The sequence below is a fragment of the Lissotriton vulgaris genome, chromosome 1_1, assembly GCF_964263255.1.
Source record: "Lissotriton vulgaris chromosome 1_1, aLisVul1.2, whole genome shotgun sequence".
Taxonomy (NCBI): Eukaryota; Metazoa; Chordata; class Amphibia; order Caudata; family Salamandridae; genus Lissotriton; species Lissotriton vulgaris.
In genome coordinates this window covers 91,973,804-91,999,244 of record NC_141685.1, presented here as the reverse complement: position 1 = coordinate 91,999,244, position 25,441 = coordinate 91,973,804, and the positions used below count along the sequence as shown (strand labels likewise).

Sequence of the window (25,441 nt, the reverse complement as noted above, 5' to 3'; positions counted from 1 at the left end):
TCTGGCACTTAGTAGCCTTGATAGTCAGGCCTGCCTTTTGCAGGGCCTCCAGAACCTTCTTCAGGTGGATCAGGTGATCCTCCCAGGTGGAGCTAAAGACAGCAATATCATCTAGATATGCTGCACAAAAGTCATCCAACCCAGCAAGGACTTGGTTCACCAACCTTTGGAAAGTGGCAGGTGCATTCTTCAAGCCAAAGGGCATTACCACAAACTGATAATGTCCACTAGGGGTCGAAAATGCTGTTTTGGCTTTTGACTCCTCAGCTAGTCTGATTTGCCAGTAGCCAGCTGTCAAATCAAATGTGCTCAGAAACTTGGCAGAAGCCAATTTATCAATGAGCTCATCTGCTCTTGGAATGGGATGAGCATCTGTCCTAGTGACAGCATTGAGACCTCTGTAGTCCACACAAAACCTCATTTCTCTCTTCCCATCTTTGGTATGAGGTTTTGGCACAAGGACCACTGGGCTAGCCCATGGGCTCTCTGATGGCTCAATCACTCCAAGCTCCAACATCTTTTGCACCTCAGCCTTTATACAATCCCTGACATGGTCAGGTTGCCTGTAGATCTTATTCTTCACAGGCAGATTGTCACCAGTGTCCACCTCATGGGTGCACCAGTTAGTCTGACTGGGTGTGAGTGAAAACAATTGTCTGTGGGCCTGCAACACCTGTCTGCAGTCCACCTGTTGCTGCTCAGTGAGGCTGCCTGCCAAGGCTACTCCATCAACTGAACCCTCTCAATCACTATGCGACTCCCTTAATCACTTTTTCCTAGATAAAATCAGCAAAATTAAAAGTAAAATTCTCCTCCCATCCTCGACCTTCAGGGACCTCCCACGTCCTCCAGCCACCGCTAAGCTGGACTCAATTCCCCTTCTATCGACCAACTCATTTCTTTCCATTCTTCCGTTGGTCAAGTCCGGCTCCCCGCTGGACCCCTGCCCTGCCTACATCTTAAAACAGATTTACACCTTCTGCCCCTCACCTCCTTTAACGCTCCTCAATAGTTCACTGGCTCAGGGCATCGTTACCCCAGCACTTAAATCAGCAGTGATCGTACCAATCCTCAAAAAACCTGGTGCGGATCCTTCCGACCCTGCTAACTTCCGCCCAATCTCCCTCCTGCCTTTCCTGGCAAAGGTATTGGAACGACACGTGGTCAAAACACTGAGCGACTTTGTGGAGAGTCATGGGGTCTTGGCCCCAAGACAGGCTGGCTTCCGCCCAGCCCACTCAACTGAGTCCGTCATAACATCAGTTCTGGATAAACTCCGACAAGGATTGGACACCAATCAACATCAGGCCCTGATCCTCCTAGATCTTTCCGCCGCATTCGACACCGTGGACCATTCCATCTTACTTTCACGGGTCGAAGCGGCGGGAATTCGAGGAACAGCCCTACTATGGTTGTCCTCCTTCTTGAGCGGTCGGACTCAGGCGGTTCGTCTGGGAGAGTTCTCTGCGGAATCTCTACCCATCCAGTGCGGTGTCCCTCAGGGTTCCTCACTATCCCCCCTCTTATTTAATCTCTACATCGCCCCCCTTATTTTTGCTTTACAGCAGCTGGAGGTCTCTGTGTACAACTATGCAGATGATCTCCAGCTCATTTTCCACCTATCCTCTGCCCCAGAGTCCATGTCTAAGGTTCAGTCCATCATGACCTTCATCCAGGACTGGATGAACTTCAACCACCTGAAACTCAACCCCGATAAAACGGAGTTGGTGTTGACGGGTGGTTGCTCCAGTCCCTGGTCCCCTTCCTTCTGGCCCCCATCACTAGGTCCCCCACCCACTCCTGTACCCTCTGTCAAAACCCTTGGTTTCAAAATCAATAACCAACTTTCCTTACACTCCCAAGTCTCTGCTGTGGTGTCATCAGCTTTTCTCTCGCTTAGGACTATCCGCAGAGTCTCTCGATTTTTCGCCCAAGACGCGCTCAAATTAATTCTATTGGCCATGGTGACATCACGCCTGGATTACGGCAATGTCCTTTACCATGGCATGCCTGACTACCTCATGAGGCGCCTCCAGCTGGTCCAAAACCAGGCCGCCCGGCTGGTTTTTAACCTCTCTAAATCGCACCATGTTACTCCTCTTCTTCTTTCCCTTCACTGGCTCCCTGTCCGGCAGCGCGTCTTATTCAAGCTCGGCTGCACTATCTTTAAAGCCAGGACCGGTTCCGCCCCTTCCTTCATTAATTCAGCTATACAAACTTATACTCCGCCAAGAGACCTCCGATCCTCCTCCCACCACCTTCTCGTGGTTCCCCGTTTCAAACGGAAGAAATGGGGTGGTTCCAGATTTGCTACCACGGGCCCAGCTTTCTGGAACTCTCTCCCACTGTCCCTCAGAACCTGCACTCAATACCCCATCTTCCGCCGAGACCTCAAGACCTTCCTCTTCACCCAAGCTTTCCCATCCTGAATTTTTTTCTCCACTTCCCTTCCGACCGACTGAGTAGCTGTTATCAGTTAGCGCCAAGAAACCGCCTGGTGTACGAGCGCTCTACAAATCCCTTCAAATTCAAATTCAAATCATCAGGGTTCTGGGAAAGCAGGTCTGGGAGAGGGTCACTCTCTTCCTCCTGTTCCCCATCTGTGGCCATGAGGAGACTCATGTCCTCCCTGTCAACAAATGCTTTCAATCTGTTCACATGGAGCACCCTGTGGGGGCTCCTAGGGGTACCAAAGTCAACCAAGTAGGTGACTTCTCCCTTCTTTTCAATGATAGGGTAGGGTCCAGTCCATTTGTCCTGGAGAGCTGCTGGCCCCACTGGGTCCAACACCCACACCTTCTGTCCTGGCTGGAACTCAACCATAACAGCCTTTTGGTCATGCCAGGCTTTCTGTAATTCCTGACTTGCCTCAAGGTTTTTGGATGCTCTCTCCATGTATTCAGCCATCCTGGAGCGGAGACCAAGTACATAGTCCACAATGTCTAGTTTAGGCTTTTTGAGAGGTAACTCCCATCCTTCCTTCACCAAACTCAATGGACCTCTTACAGGGTGGCCAAACAAAAGTTCAAAAGGGCTGTAGCCAACCCCCTTCTGTGGGACCTCTCTGTAAGCAAAGAGCAAGCAGGGTAAAAGGATGTCCCATTTCCGCCTAAGCTTCTCTGGTAAACCTTTTATCATTCCCTTTAGGGTCTTGTTGAACCTTTCCACAAGCCCATTGCACTGTGGATGGTAGGGTGTGGTAAACTTATAGTTTACTCCACACTCTTTCCACATTGCTTTCAAGTATCCAGACATAAAGTTAGTACCTCTGTCTGAAAGAACCTCCTTTGGAAAGCCCACTCTTGAGAAAACTGCAATGAGGGCTTTTGCCACCACAGGAGCTGTGGTGGTCCTCAGGGGAATTGCCTCTGGGTACCTGGTGGCATGATCCACTACCACCAGTATAAATCTGTGCCCAGATGCTGTTTGAGGATCCATGGGACCCACAATGTCTATTCCAACTCTTTCAAAGGGTACCCCCACCACAGGTAGTGGTATCAGGGGGGCCTTTGTTGTGCCACCTGACTTACCACTGGCTTGGCAAGTGACACAGGAGCGACAAAACTCCTTGACATTTTCTGACATGTGAGGCCAGTGAAAGTGTGGAACAAGCCTGTCCCAAGTCTTATTCTGGCCTAAGTGTCCTGCAAGGGGAATATCATGGGCCAAGGTAAGAAGGAAGCCCCTAAACTTCAAAGGTATGACCAACCTCCTGGTTGTGCCAGGCTTGGGGTCTCTAGCCTCTGAATAAAGGAGCCCTTCATCCCAATACACCTTATGGGTACCTTGAGCATTCCCTGCAGCCTCAGCAGCAGCTTGCTGTCTGAGGGGTTCAAGTGAAGGGCAATCTAATTGAGCCTGCCCCAGGTCTGCCCTTGAGGGTCCCCCTGTCCCCAGAAACTCAACCTGTTCAGGTTCAAGCTCATCTGAGACAGTCTCCTCTTGGACTGCAGAATCAGTTTCCTGTAAAACTTGATCCTCAACCTGGGGCAAGTGGGAAGGCTCAGCCTTAACCCTCTTGCTCCTCCTCTTGGGTTGTGGTTGGTCTATTGTTTCAAGATCCACCACTGGTTCAGGAAGGCACTTCTTAGCCTGAGACCTTGTCACTGCAAGGACATGAGCTGAAATCCCTAGCATTTCTGCATGAGTCCTGTACTCCACTTCTGACCAAACTGAGCTTTCAAGATCATTGCCTAACAGACAGTCTACTGGGAGGTCTGCACTCACAACAACTTTCTTTAGGCCATCTACCCCTCCCCAGGAGAAGTTCACAACAGCCACACTATGGGAAGTAGTGGAGTTGCTTGCATTGGTCACTAGGTAACTTTCACCTAGTACAATCTGTCCAGGATCCACAAAGCCAGGTGTCACCATTGTGACACTGGCACAAGTGTCCCTGTAGGCCTGAGCCAGTTTCTCATTAATTAAGGGAGTCTGCCTATATTTGCCCAGGTTACTGGGGCTTACTGCAGTGGGCAAAGATAAGTCCACATCATATAGGAGAACTGCCTGTGTGGGGATTCTGACTAGGCCAGATTCCACCTCAGTACCCAGGGTCAACCCTACTAAACCCTTTGGCTGTGTACCACCACTGTTAACTGTACTAGGGGGTGCAGGTGCTTTAGGAGCTGCAGTGGTGGGGACTGGATTTTTCTTAGTGCATTCACTGCCCCAGTGTGAAACTGATTTGCAGGTATTACACCAAGGTTTCTTTGGGCCATCATTCTTCTTTTTCTTGTTTCCATTTTGGGAACCCCCCTCCTTATTGCTAGTTTGGGGGCCTGAAGACTTCTGGTCCTTTTCTTTATCTTTCTGATTCCCACCCTTCTGGTCTGTTTTCTTCTGGTCACCTTGGTTCTGGTTTTTCTGCTTAATCCTTGTTCTGACCCATTTGTCTGCCTTCTTTCCCAATTCTTGGGGAGAGGTCAAATCAGAGTCAACAAGGTATTGATGCAACAGCTGGTTCTGACAGTTATTAAGGATCTGTTCTCTCATCATAAGATTGTACAATCCTGTATAGTCTGAAACTTTACTTCCCTGCAGCCAACCCTCCAGAGCCTTAGTGGCACAATCTACAAAATCAGTCCAGTCCTGAGTCTGTGCTTTTTGGGTGTCTCTGAACAACAACCTGTATTGCTCAGTGGTTAGGCCAAACCCTTCAATAAGAGTACTCTTCAGAACAGAGTAGTTTTTGGCATCCTCAGGTCTAACAGTGAGGAGCCTGTCCCTCCCTTTCTCAGAAAAGGGGTACCATAAAATTGCTGCCCACTGATCCTCAGGGACCTGCTGTACCATGCAGGCCCTCTCAAGAGCAGTCATCCATTTGTGGATATCATCCCCTTCCTTGTAGGGGGGCACAATTTTTGTCAGGTTTCTATTGTCATAGGCCCTGTCTTTTTCTTTAGGAACTTTGCTGCCACCAGTGGCATCTAAGCCACACAATTTTTTCTCTCTTGCTAAAGCAAGTTTAGCTTGAGCCAAGGCTACCTCTTCCCTTTCTATTTGGAGTTGGGCAGCCCTCATTCTGGCCCTATGCTCTTTTCTCTGGGAGGAAGTCATTCCTCTTTGAGATTCTCTTGAGGCACTAGAAAGGTGAGAGTCCCCTGATAGAGATCTCTCCCTCCTATTACCTGGGAGAATTTGGTTATGAGATCTGGGGTGGTGCTGCCCCCCCCCATTCCCATGTAGGTCCAAGTTGGCCTGGTTAAGGCTGGCAACCTGTACCTGGTTTCCCCCCTGATCCTGATCTTCAGGCTCTTCTAAATCAGAGCCTTCCTCTTCCTCTTCCTCCTCCACTACATCATCATCTGGAAGATCCTCATTCTCAGGGGAGTTTATCCCTTCACCTGATTCTAAGGGAGCCTGACTCACCTTATCTAGGTCATCCTTTTCTAGGAGAGCTATTAGGGAAGGAATGGTAGGGCCTCTGCCCTTTTTTAGCCCCCTGGCTGTGCACAAGGCACTCAGGTCTTTGTGGCTAAGGTTGTCATATCTGGATGTTGTCCCTATAGGATCAACTTCTACAGGAGCAGAACCTGAGGGTCTACCTGTATCAGACATGACTGCTAGTGAGGTGTAAGTGATGCACTTACCTACACTAAGTGGTTTCCTACTGTACCTTGCTAGTGAGTTGTAGTCAGGGTGTGCTAATCCCTTTAATCTACAACTACTAAGTTCAGTAGAACTTAATATGCTAAGCTTTTGATTTATATGTACCTAGAGGTACTTGATGTGATCTTTCAATTTGATAAAGATTGCAATGGTAAAACAAACAGCAAGCTCAAATCCGCACCGCTGCACACCAATGTGAGAAGTTGGCCTGATATGTAGTGTTTCCAATTCTGGAACCACTGGGTATCAGTCCAAACAAACCCCAAAGATGTCAGGTTGTAAGTCAACCTTGTAGACAAGCTATCCTAGTGGTAGCATGGACTAAGCAGCCTTAAAGGCTTAACTTAAGAGGTCGTGTTAAGCGAGCTGTTTTACCACATACAATCCTGTAATCAAATGAAAGGACACCACACAAGTATATATTATAAAAATATATGTATTTATTTCTAAATTACTCCCCAGTACTCTTTATGAGGAAAGGGGCACAAGCGTTAAATCAAAAGCACTGTTACACATATAAAGTTGGCACAATTATGGCTGAGGGCGGGGGGCCACTCAGACCATATACTAAATAAATGGTATAAGGAACACTTATCGAACAATGGTTAGGCCTAGGGCCTAGAGATTCGCTGGGAGCAGTCGGGACTAGCAATGATGAAGTCGGGAGTAGCCCACAGGAGACGGGTGCAGCACGGAAAGTGCGGCGCGCACCAATGTAAAGTCAATGGTGCGTAAAAGTTGGATAAAGTGAATTAAATGATACTTCCGCTGAACCTAGGAACACAAAACTTTAGACACAGACCCTAGAGGTGTGTACCAGTGTAAGGACACCGGCGTTGCAAAGTTACCTCACCCACAGGCCGTGGGTGCACAGGGTCGAAGTGGCGTCGGGTTCTGTCACGCAGGTTCTTGGTGCTTGAAGCTGTTGCAGCTGCAGGCGCTGTGAAGCAGAAGTGTCCGGTGCGATCCAAGGGTGGATCGAAGTAGAAAAGTACCTGAAAGCAGAGGGGACAGAGTCTGGGTCACTCAGCAGTGACCAGGGTGGAACCAGGACGGAACCAGGCAATGTCGGGCGCAATCAGGCGGTTGTCGATAGGCTTCTCTCCGCTGTCACGTGGGCTCTGGGGCATCTGCGACGTCCAGGAGCAGGTCACGATCTGTCCCACGTAGGCTCTCGCCGTCAGCACCGTCGGCTTCAAGATTGCAGCAAACAGCACTTGGCAAAAGCAATCCACGCAGAACCGGGAGATTGCTTATCACTCGAACCAGGAGGGTCAGAGTGGGTGCTCCTTTTCACAGGAGCTGGTGCAGGTCTGGAGCAACCAGAAAAGCAAGTCGTATTTCGAGTTTCGTCGGCACAGGGGCCACAAGCCAGCTGGCAAGTGACCGGGCCAACGCGTCGAGCGCACACAAGCAGAAGGGCCCCACGCAGCACTCGTCGAGTGTGGAGGGGTGAGCTTTGGTGCAAGTGGAGCTCGGGGCTGGGGCTTCTCAAACCCCGGTGTACAGCTTCGAGGGTCACTCGTGGGCTGCACGGTCAGCGTCTCGTGGCCTTTTCAAGATGGCGTGCCCCACGCTTCCGGTCGCCTCCACGGGTCTCAGCTCTGCAGGGACTGTGGATCGGGCAGGTAGAAGGCAGGCAAGCTTGATCTCGTCGATCTCTGTCGCTCGAGTTCCGGCGGGAACTGCAACAAAGCAAGGGTCGAGGGCTGGATGGTGCCTGTTTGCACAGGGTGGTCACTCCTTGACCACAAGGGAGATTCTTCAGTCTTCTCACGTCGTGTAGAAAGTCGAAGGGTCCAGATTTCGTTTCTTATGTTTCTTCAGGATGATCTGAAGTCCGTTGGGACTGCTCCCCCTCTTATTCGAATCTAGGGGGTTGGACATCCTGCTAGGTCCCCTCCTATGGGTGGGACCCAGGAAGGGGGTGGTTACACCCCTCTCCTTTGATCCTGGCCGCGCTGGGACAGGGGCTGGGAGGCCCCAGAACCGGTTTGGCCGGATCCTGCAAGGGGCAGCCTTGTGCTCCCCAGGCAGTGTCTGGTTTCTTTGAAACCTCCCTACTCCAATCCACTATCTCCTGTCTGGGGTGGTTTGACACCGCCCTGTGACAGGAAACTCTTTGTCCAGGCCTCCTCTGCCGGGTTTCGGTCAGCAGCAGGAGGCCAGACCCGTGTCTGTGGCAGGGGCATCCATTTTGTGGATCTGAGGCTCATTTTAAATCAACCGCGTTTCAGTAAAGTAACATGTCTTCTCCCTCTAGAAGGGTGGAATGCTACCCCCGTCGCCAGAACTGGCGAGGGGGTAGTATTCCAATTCGTATGACACCTTACACGACATGTTTTGATAAAGCCAAACCAAAGTTGCTATATAACCGCGAGGATTATAAGGCGCTTAAGAGTATATGGTATGGCATTATCCCGGATCAGCTTAGGGAGTTGTTCCCGACAGCTGCAGACAGGCTCAGCTCATGCCAGAGCTCCATCTCACATAAAACCACGCACTCTGCCTCCAGGATTGATGAGGCCTTCCATAGGAGTGACTCACAGGCTATATATGTGTCCAGATATAGGTTTAGATATAGGTATACTATATCTAAGCAAGGGGTGATTACACCCACTTGCCCCAGCTGAGTGATCAGCCAGTTGTGTCAATTTAAGAACCAGCCAGGGGTGGCAAAAGCTATGCTTCAGCCCCTGGTAGGCCTTGGTGGCACCTATGCCCTGAGCACCTATAGTGCATGGTACAGGGGCTGACAAGGAGTCCATTTCCAATTGTGGTATGTACCTATAGCACATGTATTATAAATTTAGAGAGAGAACAGCAGGCTGGGGGTCTGATTAGCAGGCCCACAGCCTCAGTAAGTCGAAAACCAGTGAAGCAAAAAGCAAAAATTGGGGTGACCATAGGATAGCAGACCCTACTCTCCTACACTCTCCCAGCCCCCCTCCCCACTCCTTGCGCCTCACTCTCCCAGCCCCCCGCCCCCCTCCTTGCGCCTCACTCTCCCAGCCCCCTGCCTTGCGCCTCACTCTCCCAGCTCCCTCGCCCCCCCTCCTTGCACCTCGCTCTACCAGCCCCCCTCCCCCCTCCTTGCGCCTCACTCTCCCAGCCCCCCACAGCCCCTCCTTGCGCCTCACTCTCCCAGCCCCCCTCCTTGCACCTCACTCTCCCAGCCCCCCCAGCCCCTCCTTGCGCCTCACTCTCCCAGCCCCCGCCCCCCTCCTTGCGCCTCACTCTCCCAGCCCCCCCGCCCCCTCCTTGCGCCTCACTCTCCCAGCCCCCCGCCCCACCATCTTGCGCCTCAGTCTCCCAGCCCCCCGCCCCCACATCTTGCGCCTCACTCTCCCAGCCCCCCGCCCCATCCTTGCGCCTCACTCTCCCAGGCCCCCTCCTTGCGCCTCACTCTCCCAGCCCCCCCACCCCCTCCTTGCTCCTCACTCTCCTAGCCCCCCACAGCCCCTCCTTGCACCTCACTCTCCCAGCCCCCCTCCCCCCTCCTTGCGCCTCACTCTCCCAGCCCCCCGCCCTCCTCCTTGAGCCTCACTCTCCCAGCCCCACCTCCCTCCTCCTTGCACCTCAATCTCCCAGCACCCCCCCCCCCTCCTTGCGCCTCACTCTCCCAGCCCCCACCCCCCCTCCTTGCGCCTCACTCTCCCAGTCCCCCCGCCCCCCTCCTTGCACCTCACTCTCCCAGCCCCTCGCCCCCCGATCTTGCGCCTCTCTCCCAGCCCCCCACCGCCCCTCCTTGCGCCTCAATCTCCCAGCCCCCCGGCCCCCCAATCTTGCGCCTCACTCTCCCAGCCCCCACGCCCCCTCCTTGCGCCTCACTCTCCCAGCCCCTCTCCCCCCTCCTTGCGCCTCACTCTCCCAGCCCCCCCGCCCGCAACCCTCTCCCAGCCCCCCTCCCCCCTCCTTGCACCTCACTCTCCCAGCCCCTCGCCCCCCAATCTTGCGCCTCACTCTCCCAGCCCCCACGCCCCCTCCTTGCGCCTCACTCTCCCAGCCCCTCTCCCCCCTCCTTGCGCCTCACTCTCCCAGCCCCCCCGCCCGCCTCCCTCTCCCAGCCCCCCTCCCCCCTTTTTGCACCTCACTCTCCCAGCCCCTCGCCCCCCCATCTTGCGCCTCTCTCCCAGCCCCCCACCGCCCCTCCTTGCGCCTCACTCTCCCAGCCCCCCGCCCCCCTCCTTGCTCCTCACTCTCCCAGCCCCCCACAGCCCCCCTCCTTGCGCCTCACTCTCCCAGCCCCCACAGCCCCTTCTTGCGCCTCACTCTCCCAGCCTCCCCGCCCCCCACTCTCCCAGCCCCCCGCCCCCTACTCTCCCAGCCACCTCGCCCCCTACTTGCGCCTCACTCTCCCAGCCCCCCGCCCCCCTCCTTGCGCCTCACTCTCCCAGCCCCCCCTTGCGCCTCACTCTCCCAGCCCCCCGCACCCCCATCTTGCGCGTCACTCTCCCAGCCCCCCACCCCCCTCCTTGCGCCTCACTCTCCCAGCCCCCCACCCCCTCCTTGCGCCTCACTCTCCCAGCCCCCCGCCCCCTCCTTGCGCCTCACTCTCCCAGCCCCACCCCGCCCCCCTCCTTGCGCCTCACTCTCCCAGCCCCCCCGCGCCCCTCCTTGCGCCTCACTCTCCCAGCCCCCGCCCCCTCCTTGCGCCTCACTCTCCCAGCCCCTGCCCCCTCCTTGCGCCTCACTCTCCCAGCCCCCCGCCCCCTCCTTGCACCTCACTCTCCCAGCCTCACCCCGCCCCCTCCTTGCGCCTCACTCTCCCAGCCCCCCGTGCCCCTCCTTGCGCCTCACTCTCCCAGCCCCCCACAGCCCCATTCCTTGCGCCTCACTCTCCCAGCCCCCCGCGCCCCTCCTTGCGCCTCACTCTCCCAGCCCCCCACAGCCCCATTCCTTGCGCCTCACTCCCCCAACCCCCGCCCCCTCCTTGCGCCTCACTCTCCCAGCCCCACCCCGCCCCCTCCTTGCGCCTCACTCTCCCAGTCTCCCCGCGCCCCTCCTTGCGCCTCACTCTCCCAGCCCCCCGCCCCCTCCTTGCGCCTCACTCTCCCAGCCCCAATCCCCGCCCCCTCCTTGCGCCTCACTCTCCCAGCCCCCCCGCGCCCCTCCTTCCGCCTCACTCTCCCAGCCCCCACAGCCCCATTCCTTGCGCCTCACTCTCCCAGCCCCCCCCGCGTCCCTCCTTGCGCCTCACTCTCCCAGCCCCCCACAGCCCCATTCCTTGCGCCTCACTCTCCCAGCCCCCCACAGCCCCTCCTTGCACCTCACTCTCCCAGCCCCCCTCCCCCTCCTTGCGCCTCACTCTCCCAGCCCCCCGCGCCCCTCCTTGCGCCTCACTGTCCCAGCCCCCCGCCCCCCTTCTTGCGCCTCACTCTCCCAGCCCCCCCGCCCCCTCCTTGCGCCTCACTCTCCCAGCCCCCCAACCCCCCCTCCTTGCGCCTCACTCTCCCAGCCCCCGCCCCCTCCTTGCGCCTCACTCTCCCAGCCCCCCACAGCCCCTCCTTGCACCTCACTCTCCCAGCCCCCCTCCCCACTCCTTGCGCCTCACTCTCCCAGCCCCCCGCCCCCTCCTTGCGCCTCACTCTCCCAGCCCCCTGCCTTGCGCCTCACTCTCCCAGCTCCCTCGCCCCCCCTCCTTGCACCTCGCTCTACCAGCCCCCCTCCCCCCTCCTTGCGCCTCACTCTCCCAGCCCCCCACAGCCCCTCCTTGCGCTTCACTCTCCCAGCCCCCCTCTTGCACCTCACTCTCCCAGCCCCACCCCGCCCCCTCCTTGCGTCTCACTCTCCCAGTCTCCCCGCGCCCCTCCTTGCGCCTCACTCTCCCAGCCCCCCGCCCCCTCCTTGCGCCTCACTCTCCCACCCCGCCGCCCCCCATCTTGCGCCTCACTCTCCCAGCCCCCGCCCCCTCCTTGCGCCTCACTCTCCCAGCCCCCCACCCCCCTCCTTGCGCCTCACTCTCCCAGCCCCCGCCACCTCCTTGCGCCTCACTCTCCCAGCCCCCCACAGCCCCTCCTTGCGCCTCACTCTCCCAGCCCCCCTGCCCCTCACTCTCCCAGCCCCCCCCCCGCCCCCTACTCTCCCAGCCCCCCCGCCCCCTCCTTGCGCCTCACTCTCCCAGCCCCCCGCCCCCCTTCTTGCGCCTCACTCTCCCAGCCCCCCCGGCCCCGCCCCCTACTTGCGCCTCACTCTCCCAGCCCCCCCGCCGCACCTGCTTTTCTTTTGTAATGTGTTCTCGTGTTTCAGTTCTGCTCCTGCTGTGAGGCTTCTGACGCCTTCGGGGAAAGAGCGCGAGAGAAAAACGAAGAACAAGAATAACAAGAGGCCCCAGGACTGAACTAAGAGAGCGGCTTAAACAGAACAACTGCGCATGCGCCGAGGACTGACACTGCCTCCTGCGGCGCCTCGCGCCACAGCACGTGCAGAGATGTATTTAAGCAAAGCTCCTCCATTGGGGGGTGGGGAAGTGTCTCTCCTCTGCGCAGGCGCACTTAAATTCACCAATCTGCGCACCTGATTCATCCCGGAGGTTGTATCCTCGCTGGATTAGACTCTTTCCAGGCTGCGCCCTCTGTCCAGGGCTGTTTACAGTCCGCACTCCATGCAAGGTCCTATCTCTTTTTCATTGCTCTGCCATCGGAAGCCGTGTCTTCTCTCTGCACATGCGTAGCTATCACGCGCGGTCCTGCGCATGCGCAGTTATGAGGCGCGATGTTTAGTTCTCGTGAGCTTGCGGCTCGTGCAGCGGCCTGAGCGCGCGCATCAGCCTCGAGGACACCCGGGCGGAGCCTCCTCTACCCCCACCAACCGGTGCACGAGGACAGGAGAGGCCTGGAAGGCCACAAAAAGACCCCGAGGAGGGGCTGGGGCCCCTGCACCCTGCAGAGAGCCACAGCGCCAAGGGTTCAGATCGCCGAACTGCTATAAGTGACATTTAACGGCTATGAGTGACACTTAACGACTATGAGTGACACTCTCTCCCGAGAACAATCAGCCAATAAAGATGAGGGAAACCTATAAATTGAGATTGCTCATGTGTAACATTTTAATGTACTTATGCATGCCTGCCAAGTATCACGCATCACGTGTGACTCTAACGCATTTCAGTGTTGTGTTCCGCGTCACCGCACTGAAATGCATTGTCACACATTTTTAATGACACTAAAACTGGCTATTAGGTGCCAGCGCCGGCACTGCTGCGCCCCGCAGACTTGCCGGCAACAACTCAGCGGGTTCAGTGTCAATCAAGAAACAGTTAAGGATTCAATTCTCCTCAGCTCTGGCTGAGTGAGAGTCAGTGCTGCTACAATGTTACAATTTGCGGCCAATTATTCCCGGACCCCCGGCTGGCGCCCGCGGCGCCGCGCTTCTGTCTGATTCACTGACTGACACCAGATCACTGCCGATGTGAAACCCGGGGGCCTGCCCTCACCAATACAGAAAGAGTCAGTTGCTACTGGCCGCGTGTGGGCGCGGGGGATTAATATCCAAATGTGACCTCACGCGGCCCGTCCTGCACATCAGGAGGAAGTGAGGTTGCCAGAGAAGCAGCGGGGGAGACTCGTCAGTCGACTCAAGCACCTCTGCCTCAGCCTTAGGCAGCCTGCCGCTGGCTAAGCATACTTAATTAATTATATCCACTCCCAGCGGCGTTGCGACATGGACCGCAATTTACTAGTGACTCTCAGCATGATCATGGCCCAGGCCGCGCTGCATCAGAGGCATCTCGGGCGCTGCAGGGAGTCTGCCAGAGTGACACGAGAGGAGACTGTGTGAGACAGTCAGTCTTGACTGTAAAGAAGACCGAGATAAGACTTCAAGTTCTAGTAAGTTCACTTACTATTTCGCACTTTACTTTCCGCCAGGTTGCAGAGGTGGTGCTGGCACTGACTAAAGAAACAAGCCTGTGTAACTTTAACACGAGCGCACGCACGCTGCAATTGCTGGAAGTGGGCATGACTTGAGCTTTACTCAAATCAAACGACACAGGCTTGGTCTATAAAAAAAAAGTATTTCTTGCTGTTTTTATGCAAACGCGGCTTGTTACGTTTTTTATTTATTGGTTGTTCATGCCCAGGTTGGTTGTTAATTTTTCGCATGCCTAACTAATATTTCATAGTATTTTGCTGCTTTCTCATTACCAGCTTCAATCCCACTCGGGTCCACCGTCCCGGTGGCTCGGTAAAACAAGCGCCTCAGATCCAGGAATGGGCCTATCACATTATGTTTTTTGGAAAGCTCAAGTCGGCCGGGCCTGGACCCACGTGGGAAAGATAGCAGACTGGAGTCCAATCTGATGCTCTGAAGCATGCTAATAATTAGAACCGGGGGCATGGAGGTGTGGTGGTGGGGAGTTGGCGTAGTGTGGCGGAGGCCGGATGATTTGTTAATTGTTTTCTTCCGGCCGCCCATCAACACAAGTGGCGAAGAACAAAGTTCTTCACCACCCAAGCATAATTACATCCACGAGCCTCGTTTGCATTCCATTCTGCATCTATATATTGTTAAAATAATCAAGGTAACAGCTAGTCCATTTGCAGTGACAGATTTATATAACAAATCTTTAAAGAAAATCTACATTGAAAAAAAAAAGGAATTATTTTCTGTTTTGAAAGGGCTCAGCACGTGACCACATCGTGTCATAAATCAAAACATTATTTCTTCGAATATGTGAAAAACTAGTAGATTATAATGTCCACCTGTTTTTGGAACTTTTCTTTACACCTTTGTGCAATTTGTATTTTTTCATTTATTGCCACTATAGCATGATGAGAGCAAAACCGCTACAGGTTTTGCGCTGGCTCTTCGAGCATTCTTTTTTACCTTATTTCATTAGAAACCGGAGACAGTGATGGTAACGTGTGGACATTTTATTTTATATGCAGCGCGCGGGGTCACCTCACCTCTCCTCGTGCTCCGCTCAGTGGGGGCTGCAGGGGCTGGGAGAGAGGGGGCACCGGGGGCCCGGCCGCCTGAGAGGAGTGGGGCCCGGTGTGCTCTTCCCCCCAGAGTGACGCGCGCGCTCACGCCACTGCTCGAGCCACCATCGCACGCGCGAACAGAACATCCATGACAGCTGCGCACGCGCAAGACCGCGCGTCACAGTTGCGCATGTGCGGATCGAAGAGACTACTTCCTAGCGCCCAGACTGCGAACTTCCCTGAAGAGAACACGCAGTCTCACTGCGCCTGCGCAGAGGAGAGACACTTCCCCCAACATAAAGGAGGCGAACAGAGGAGCTTTGCATTGCAATACATCACAGCGCGTGCTGTAGCGCGAGGCGTCTCGTGTTCTGCGGCGGGAGGCAGTTGTCTCTCATTCATTGGCCCCCCACGCGGACACTGTTATTCGTGTGCTTCTTTGTGTCCCTGCGAGGCCCCCGTCCCCTCTGTACTTGACGTTAGGTGTCAGCTGATGAGTCACAGGTGGACCCCTTTACTGCGCCTGTGCTGTGAACTAAATAAAGAAATCTTTCTTGCAACGACTCCTGGAGATCGATTGCCTTAACCTCGGTGTCTGTCCGCCGCGCATGCGCAGTTCATCTAAGGCTCCTTTAACCCTCACTGTGGGAAGCAGTGTCTGTCCTTGGCGCATGCGCGGTTGTTCTTCCAGAGGCCCATCTCTAAACCTGACCACAGCAGGGAGCACAGCACCCACATGAAACCCCAGGTGAGGTCTTGAGATACAAAGACTGTCTGCTGCTGGACGTTCTTGTAATGTATGCTATGCGCTCCCCCTTTGTGACACAATGCTCGGAGTCGTGGTAGAGTTCGACCAGTTTTATTGAACATCAAACATAGCTCGAAATCGTTAAAGAGCGCCGAGCGTCTAGCTATGTGCTGCTTCGGTCACCAATGGCGCTCACACCTTCGCGCCTTTCTACTTATGCTCTACGCTGCGCATGCGCTTCGCTCTTGTCCATAGCGTGACGCGTCATCGCGTTCACGCTCGTAGACTAGAGCGCAACACCACATATCTCCCCCCTTTTTGACACAACGATTTTATTAAGTGAACTGGGGAGGAATCTCTATAGTCCGCTCATATCATAGTCTCTATACTTTGCGGGTAAGGCGACAGTTCTGCCCGTGCGGGTCCGCCTTACCAGGTTGTTCTCCTCACCTCCGTCTACTCCAGGAAGATCCCCAATGTCTTTACCATTGTCTCTCTCCTTAGCAGTTTCGAGGTTGGAGTGGTCTTTAGTACATTCTGTTCTACTTGTCTCACATCCTCCTCCTTCTTCTCTGTCCTCAATAGTTTCTCTTAAGCTTTCCTCACTCACAGGAGTCTCCTCTTCTCCTCCTATGCATATCTCCTCTTCCTCTGATTTAGGCCAATTTACGATCCTGTTGACTCTCGCCATGCGATCTTGGGACCACACTTTGCCGTCGCTGAGTAGCGCAGCCCTACCTCGGACTTCCTTGACCTGCAAGGGTGGGCTATATTTGCTATCTCCCTTCTTCTGTAGGGTGGGTAGTTTGACTCTAACCCATTCTCCTTCCTCCAACACCGTCTCTTTTACGTTGCGCCGTCTATCATAGTGGGCAGCGTATACCTTTTGGGCCTTGTCCAAGTTGTGCTGTACTACTGCTGGGGACCATTTGCTGGTTACAGTCTTTTCTCTCCAAACAACGTTGTCCCGGGTGAACGGGAATCGGCCTCTTAGGATTTGGAAGGGGCTGTATCCTACCACAGTGGGGGTGATCCTGTATGCCCACAACATGCTATGTACTTCTGCTTCCCAGTCCTTACCTTGTGTGATGGCCGCTTGTATTGAGCCCATCAGCACGCGGTTAAACCTCTCCACATGGCCGTTGCTTGCTGGGTGGTATATCGCAGTGTGCTTAGAAGTGATTCCATTCCTCTTCATGAATCGGGACCATTTTTCTGAGACAAACTGGGGTCCATTGTCACTAAGTATACTTTTAGGTATGCCTTCTCTTAAGAACAAAGAGGTCAAGAATCTCAGAATAGTCTCGGTGTCCATGGCCTCCTGCACGTCCACTTCAGGCCACTTAGAGTACTTGTCAATAACCACACACAGGAATTTGTTCACTCCCCTGTTGTCTAGCACCTGCCCCAGGATGTCAATGGCTATGTCTTCCCATGGATTTTGGGGGTTATCGAATTTCCCTAGCGCTGGTCTGAGGGGTCGGAGTATTTTGTCTGCTCCTTGGCATTGTTCACACTCTCTCACCTGTCTTTCAATCTGGGTGTCCATACCCGGCCACCAGTACATCTGCTTCACCCGGGCTTTGGTCTTCACAATGCCTAGGTGCCCTTCGTGCAGCTATTTCAGCAACGTCGGTATGAGGCCTTCGGGTGGAACAACCCTCTCTCCTCTGTATAGGAAAATTCCAGAGTCACTCAGGGACAGTTCTTCCCGAATTTCGTAGAACTTCCTCATTTCCACTCTGAGCTTCCGTTTGTCCGGCCAGCCGGATGTGAGGTGTTTTTTGACTTCTGACATCTCTGGGTCTCGCTCATAGGCTGCAGCCCATTCCTGACTGCTTATCGACATCTCATTGTCCATCATGACCGCTACCATCTCGTCTGTTTCCGGTGCTGCTACCGGGGCTTCCTCCATGGCAGACGCCCTGCTGAGGTAGTCAGCCACTTTGTTCTGGGTGCCCGGCAGGTATTCGACATCATAAGTATAGTCCAGCAATTTGAGCATCATCTTCGCAATGCGTGGGGTGGCTGTGTCATGGCCCGAGGACGTCAAGACTTTGACTAAGGGTTTGTGATCTGTTTGGAGTTTGAACCTGGTGCCCCAGATGAACTGCCGAAACTTGCTCATTGCCCACGTGACTGCCAGCATCTCTTTTTCTATGACGCTGTATCTTTGTTCAGTGGGGGATAGGGCCCTTGACGCAAAACTGATTGTCTCTACAGAGCCGTTCTCCCTCATCTGTGCCAGCACCGCTCCCAAGCCCTTGTCACTTGCGTCTGTTGTCAGGATGGTGTTCCCTGAGGGATCATAGCCCTGTAACGGGATGGCTTCACTAATGTCTTTCTTCACCATTTCAAATTCTCTCTGGGCTTCTGCATTCCATTCGAACTTCGACTTGTCTCGGATGAGTAGACGCATTCTGTACGTTTTTGTCGCAAAGTGTCTCACAAACCGGCTGTAATACTCTGCCATTCCAAGGAACGACCGTACCTCTTCTTTGGATTTCGGAGCCTCGGCCTCTTTGATGGCCCTCACGTTCGTCCCTTTTGGCGAAATGCCCTGGCTTCCGATTTCATGTCCCAGATAGGTTACGGAGGGTAATTCTATTTTACATTTGCTCCATTCCGCTGTGAGGCCTCTGTTTTGCAGCACCATGAGCACCTTGGTCAGTTTACCATCGTGATCTTCTCTGTTGGCTCCCATGACCAGGATATCATCTTGAAAATACTGGACCCCGGGAATGTCTTTAAATAAGCGATGCATTAATTTCTGGAAGACTGCGGCGGCCGATGCCAGGCCAAAGGGCATACGGCGGAATTGGTAGCATCCAAAGGGCGTGATGAAAGAGGTGTACTTTCTGCTTGCCGGGTGCAGGTCGATTTGGTGGTATGCCGACGTGAGGTCGATGGTGGAAAAGTGGGTGATGCCTTTGGTTTTCGCTAACATTTCATCTATTCTGGGCAGAGGGAACTTTTCCACAATGAGGCACTTGTTGAGTTCACGGAGGTCTACGCACAGACGGACCTTGCCATTGGGTTTCTTGGCCACCACCAGGGGGGCCAACCACTCCGAACTGTCTATGGGCTCTATGATGCCCTGTTTCTCTAGTCCCTGGAGTTCAACTTGTACAGCCTCCATCGTGGATATGGGGATGTTCCTGACTTTGTGTGTTACTGGTGTCGCTCCTTCTTTGAGTATTATTTTGTGGACGAATTTGTCCAATTTTCCTACCGTGCCATCGAACACTTTGGGGTAGGTTTCTTTCCACTCTTCGCCATTCGTGATGGGCTGTTCTTCCGTCAGGAGGATTTGTTCCTTGCCCCCTGGATCCAGTCTTATTCCCAAGTATCCTGCATCTCTCCACCCCAGGACTGAGGGGCCTTTTTCGGCCACATATAACTTGCATGTCGCCGTTCTGCCTCGGAATTCAAATTTCAGTGGTCGGAAACCTATCATGGGTATGGCGTTTTCTGTGTAGGAAATTGCCCGGATGTCAGGTGGGTGTAGCTCTGGCCCTACTGTGGGCACGAAGTCTCCTTCCCAAATGAACCGTTGTACTATCGTCCAGGGGGATCCCGAGTCCACTGCCACGTGCACTTTCGCCCCGCCGATGAACATGTCTGTGCGCGGTTTGTCTGTGCGTCTTCCCGTCACTTCTAGTACTTGCCCTTCGATGCATAGTACCATGTCGCTGTCTTCTAGGTCTTCCTCCGCTCCGACTTCAGACGGTGCTGACTCGACACATTTCACGGTGGTCCTTCTTCCCTTTTTCCGGCAGACTTTTTCAAAATGGCCGACCAGGCCGCAGAACGCGCATCTGGCGCGAAACGCTGGGCAACGTTTGTCTTGTGCCGAGTGGGCCGTGCTGCCGCACCTGTAACATGCGAACTTGCTTTCTGTGGGCAGGCGACTTGTCTGTTTCCCTGTCCATCTGGTTTCTTGCTTCTGGTCTCCATAGGAGCTTTTTTGTTTGTGCATGGTCGGGGCTTCGTCGATTTTGTTGACCATTTGTTTCTGAGTGTTTTCTCGTTTGGCCGCGTCTGCGCAGCGCTTCGACATCTCTGCTTTTTTCACCATGGCTATGACGTCTTTGAGTGATGTTTCGCTTTGTGCCCATAGTTTGTCCTGGATCGATTTGTTGGTGGTGTGCATCACAATCTGGTCTTTTATGTACTCATCTTGCAGTGTCCCGTACTTGCACGTGATGGCTAGGCGCCGCAGAGCGGCCACATAGTCGTTGATTGGCTCCCCTGTTTCTTGTTTCCTTTGTTGGAAATTGTAGCGGTCTATGGAAACGCACACTGCAGGACGAAAGTGGTTGTCTAGATCTTCCAGCGCATTTTGGAACACATCGTCCTCTGTTGCTTCGCGTTCCTTAGGAACTATGTTGGCGCTGGAGCGTATGGTGCCCCGTTCTCATCTTCGAGTGCTTCTATGTAGTTCCTGAAGTACTCCCTCCAGTCTTCCCATTTCATTTGGGGTTCACCTGGCCTGGGTAAGAAGGGGATGGGTGCCATCAGCGCGGATGCTTGGTTCGCCATCTTGGGTACGTCTTTAGGCGCTTCTGTTTGGGCCCTGGGGTTGTTCGTTGCACTGGGGCCTTCTGCCCTACTTGCAGCTTCTCCTTGGCTTCTGGGACTGCCTGGGGTGTTGTCCTCTGCGCCTCGTGGAGGGTTGGAGTTCTGCTCGCCCTCGTCTGGAGCCTGGACAGTGCCCTTAGTTGCCAGCGTGCAGGCTGAGGGACCCCTCTTCTCCGGGACCGCACTGACCTGAGGTGTGGCCCGTGGCTGGTCCGCTGCCAAGTGGTGGTGGTGCGCTTCTGCCGCGCTCTACGATTTCGTGTTGCTGGTGTTTCTCGTCCGATGATGTTTCGATGAGGGAAGTTCCTTTCCGCATCCGGACTCGACTCTCGGTTCAGCTGTGTGTGCACAGTGGGGAAATCCCAATCCTCGTCGCCACTGTAATGTATGCTATGCGCTCCCCCTTTGTGACACAATGCTCGGAGTCGTGGTAGAGTTCGACCAGTTTTATTGAACATCAAACATAGCTCGAAATCGTTAAAGAGCGCCGAGCGTCTAGCTATGTGCTGCTTCGGTCACCAATGGCGCTCACACCTTCGCGCCTTTCTACTTATGCTCTACGCTGCGCATGCGCTTCGCTCTTGTCCATAGCGTGACGCGTCATCGCGTTCACGCTCGTAGACTAGAGCGCAACACCACAGTTCTCAAGCCTGCTGCCCGGGATTCATTTGTTGTTGTTGTCTGCATCGATCAATGATTATTTTGTATCAAAAATGTTCATTGTCCCTCATTGGTGGAGTTGGGTCGCTCTTTTGAAGGCCTCAGCAAACATTGACATTTTTTTCGCCTGAAAAGTCTGTGTGATGAGAAGATCGACTTGAATTCCGTTTGTGGCTTTCACCAGAGTAGAGGGGGGCAGCCCCGTCAATTGAAAGTGAAAGAATACACTCCCAGTCAGCACCGACTGCGCCTCATTGTTCCTGGGCCTGCACAGCATCATCTGATGTGGCTAAAACTCCCCCAAATATGTCTCAACCTCACTAGGGCCTCAGTAACCAGGTAGGGGTCAGCCAATGCCCATCAGGTAAACAAACATTGGCATCGCCAGTAGGTCCCGCCTCTGGGACCTTATAAGTGTTTAGTTATCCAGCACAATATCCTTGGTGCAACAACATCAACTGTTGCATGGCTAAACACTTATAAGGTCCCAAAGGCAAGACCTATTGGCTATGCCAATGCTTGTTTTCATTGGTTCCTGTTTGAGCCTTTTAGAGATGCATGCTTCTGTTTCGTCCTCGTGTCTAACTACTTCCGCCTTTTGTTGATCTAGATCACAGGTACTCAAATTTTCCCGGGGGACGCAAAGTTTGGTCTATGGTGTGACCGAGGGCCACACTGATGCCAGCGGGGGTGTTAAGTCTGGGTAGGGGAAACCCGAGTAGGACCCTAAGGTCATCAGAGGATCTTCTTATGCAACAGGGCAGAATAAAAAGAGCAAGTTGGGGAGGATCGTCCTTCAAGCACTTGGTTCCTAAAATGTGGAACACACTACCCAGGAAAATGCGCATGATAACCAACAAATTAGCATTCAGGAAAAGACTCAAAACATTGATCTTTCCCTAAAAACTCCTGATCTCTGGCAACTTGACTTAGTCCACCGTAGTTATGTTTCTCTTAGCGCTGTGAAGCCTAAGGGCAGCTATGCACTTTACAAATACATAAACATCTTATCTGAGCCTCTTGTCACAATGCATTTAAGAATAAACAGACTCACAGAAGAAATGTTGCAAACTCACTCAGTAACCAAGAATGACTCCGCAAGCATGTCTGCTCCGACACTTCTGGAATGTTAGGGAAGGATTAGCAGAACAATCTGCTTTTACCCAGAGCAGTGAATGAAAGTCTGCGCATATAAGCAAGTTACATTGCTATATTGTTTAGACAAAGAAGGTTCAAAACAATATTACACTTTGCCATGATTAGAATGTGAACCATGATAATACAAAACAATATGCAGTTTGAGGTTACAATATGAATTCTTGACATCCTTCATTTAATTCATTCTGGCCCGAGAGGTCCTGACAGTCTGGGGGAAGGAGGGCGTCCATGTTTTTTGCAGATAGGGAGTGGGGGGAGGGCTCAAGTTTTGTTACACTACTGACCTGCACAGAAGCTTAATACACAAAAGGTTGTGAGTCAGCTCTTGTCACTGTGCCTCTCAGAGAGCCCTCAAACTTGGAAATTAATTATCTGCTAGCTGCAGGAACATGAGTTATCCACAGAGCACTGTCAGGGAAAGACATAAGCAGCAGCTAACTTAAAGAAACACTTCTAATCCCATTCAAGAGTGAGATGACTGAAAGTAGCCAATCCAACCCCAATCCAAAAGGCTTTATTCAGATAGCAACATATCCATAAAAGTAACACATGTACAGGATAAAAAACCTTAGAAAAATAAATAGATAGCGCTCCATTGCCTGGTGCTGTTTCACGTCCCTCCCCGTCGTAGCAGGAAACCTCGACTTCCACAGGCCTAATCAGTGGCACACCGAGCTGACGATGATCCCAGGGCATCGATTTGAAAACGAGCCACCTTCACCGATCCTGTCACATTTTGTGATGTTGTTGCCCGTTTCTCTGAGGAGGAGTGGAAGCTTTTACAGCTCTGGCAGAAAGATCTTTACAGGAAAGTGATGAAGGAAATCCATCAAGTCTTGATTGCTTTTGGTCCTTTTATTGCGACCTCTGTCTTTTCCTTAAAACAAAAAAAAAGGAAGGCCTGTGTCCTTAAGACATTCAAGACTTATACGAAGGAGACAGAGGTAACCCTTTTTCAGTTCATCATACAAGTAAAAATATACCAGCCCTGGTTTGCCCTTGCTAGCCCGCGATCCTCCTGCAGCAGAACAGCCCGTGGGGGCTGCACCGATCATCCATTGAGTAGGGGACTCCATTACCCAGAGTCCCCTAGTGATACCTGAAGCGAGCGTTATCTCTCAGCTCCAGGAGGCGCGTCAAAACCGGAACAGGGATTCCGTGGCGAATGACGCGCGCAGGCATGCCCGGGCAAAGCCCGGGCCAGGGGCTGGGCCCATCCGCGCCCGTCTTAGCCTGGATAAGACTGGGCTGGGCTACCCCTTGATATCACACCCAGTGGTCCCGAGTGCCTCCTCTGTCTGGTAAGAGAACAAACTTAAGAGAGATTTCGGGCTTATGGCTAATGGAACAACGTGCAATAACTTTTTTCGCTGAAGAATCATGTTATGGGACTTGTTGCTACCGTATAGGCAAGTTTCACTCTGTCATGCACCCATCGAGGGAAGACTGTTTTGAATTCTTAATGATCTTGTGCATGTATTGTTTTTTACCCGTTAATGGTAAACTGTGCTAGATAGATACTTGGTACTTGATCCATACTTGGCGTTTAGGAATCCATATTTGTATGTGAAAGACACTACTAGCACCTAAGAGCTTGTCGTGCACATTTAAGCACTCCCTTACCCCCTGCGCAGATTCACTACTAGCGTTAAACGTATACCAACAATGGGCAAAAGGAAAGCAGCGGAAGCTATCACAGGTAGGAAAAAAATCCCAAGGACACAGAAGCTGCCAAAATCAGCAGCTGAGAATTGCACGCTTGCAGCCATTGATAACCTGATTGAAGAAGTAGAGAATATATTGTCTAATGGTAAGGGGCCTAGCCTTAAAGGAAGTAATACAATCTTTTCATACTATGGCAAAAAGGATAAAACAATAAGTGGAAATATCAACAGCCATGTAGTTACAGTTCATCAGAGCAATGGAAAGGCCCACCCACTTGTAACATCAGTTCCTATCCCCCAAGAAAAAGCAATTAACATAAATAAAACTAATACCAATAGTGATGAAATATTAGACAACCTAGATAATGGTGTTGATTCTCATTATGAAATTATAACCATTGAGTGTTCTTACAAATACTCAGTGTTAGTAGAAAATCCAGAAACAACTATAGGGCCTTGTTCGGGGGGGATCAATTACATAGCAGAAGGCTGCCCAAACCATCCCCACCATATACCCAGGTGCAAACTCACGCCATTGACATACACAGCTTGGTGTTAGCACTGTCCAATAAATTAAGTACTGTTGAGGAGGAGGTCAGAGCGATTAAAAAAATGATAGAAGCTCTTACCAGCAATCTCTGTATATGTGATAAGGGTCTAGCTTATACACCTGATGTGACTAAACCTGTAGAGATAAGGATGAGAAATATTACTACTGGATCTGATAGCCCCAAAGAGCAAACAGAAAGAGCCGAAAATTCCCAAACTGATAACCTCCATGGGCGGCAAAACACAGGTTATACCCGTAGCCTAAGACCAAACCTAGGACATCTGGTGACCACCCCACAGGAATGGCATATAGCACACAGAGGGCAGCAAATCCCCCGCACAAGAAAAGCCCCCTGGGTAGTCTACCACCCGCAAGCTTCGAAAGGGGGACAGGGAATGGGGAAACAGATGGAGAAAAGAAGCACCTCAACAAGCACCAGACACGGAACCGCCGCGCCAGCCCCATGTGGGTTTTCCTTCTCATAACGTTTTTCTTACAAACGTCCCTAGATTGAAACCAGGAACCAGGGAGGATGGGGGCTCCCTGGTTAACAAGGTTATACATTGGATAAGGACCGAGCGCCTCTGCCTTTCTGTTATCAAATCTGACATAAAGAGCGCCGAACGGCTACAGCAAGAAGGAGGGGGCTTAGATGAAATTAGGGTAACCTTGTATTCAAAAGTTATAGCTGATAACTTAATAACCTTGAACCTAAGGACTCACTCATTATTCAATTCTAACATTTCCATTCGGCAAAATAAAGCTGATAGAATGAGCTGTGGAGCCCCTGGAACCACCCTGATTCCCCAAAGCGGTCTCGAAGCAGTAGATTGACTAAATTCATCTACTGACCAGACACCAACAAGTCTAGGGACACAGCGTCTCTGTTGGGGAACTCACGAGACAACAAGTTTGAACAGGGAAATTGCTTATGATGATGATGATGCTAAGGGCGGACCCATCTTTGGTTCGAACCAAGGATCAAACTTAGTTCCGGATAGTGGGCTAACTAGAGAAGAGATTAGTGCCCCCAATATAAATGGTG

At 52.8% G+C, this 25,441-nt stretch overlaps 1 protein-coding gene and 1 long non-coding RNA gene across 3 annotated transcripts in view; one reads left to right on the top strand and one right to left on the bottom strand.

Moving 5' to 3' along the window:
• Positions 1 to 15,180, bottom strand: part of LOC147737516 (uncharacterized) — a 56,084-nt gene extending 40,904 nt beyond the window's left edge. For both annotated transcript variants that reach the window (XR_015299257.1, XM_086933553.1), the window contains exon 1: positions 15,018 to 15,180. The gene's annotated coding sequence lies outside the window, so the exon portion shown is untranslated. The remainder of the gene's footprint in view (positions 1 to 15,017) is intronic.
• Positions 15,181 to 15,687: 507 nt separating this feature from the next.
• LOC147737515 (uncharacterized) overlaps positions 15,688 to 25,441 on the top strand; it is a 44,248-nt gene continuing 34,494 nt past the window's right edge. The window contains exon 1 of the long non-coding RNA XR_015299447.1: positions 15,688 to 15,783. This is a non-coding gene — a long non-coding RNA (uncharacterized LOC147737515). The remainder of the gene's footprint in view (positions 15,784 to 25,441) is intronic.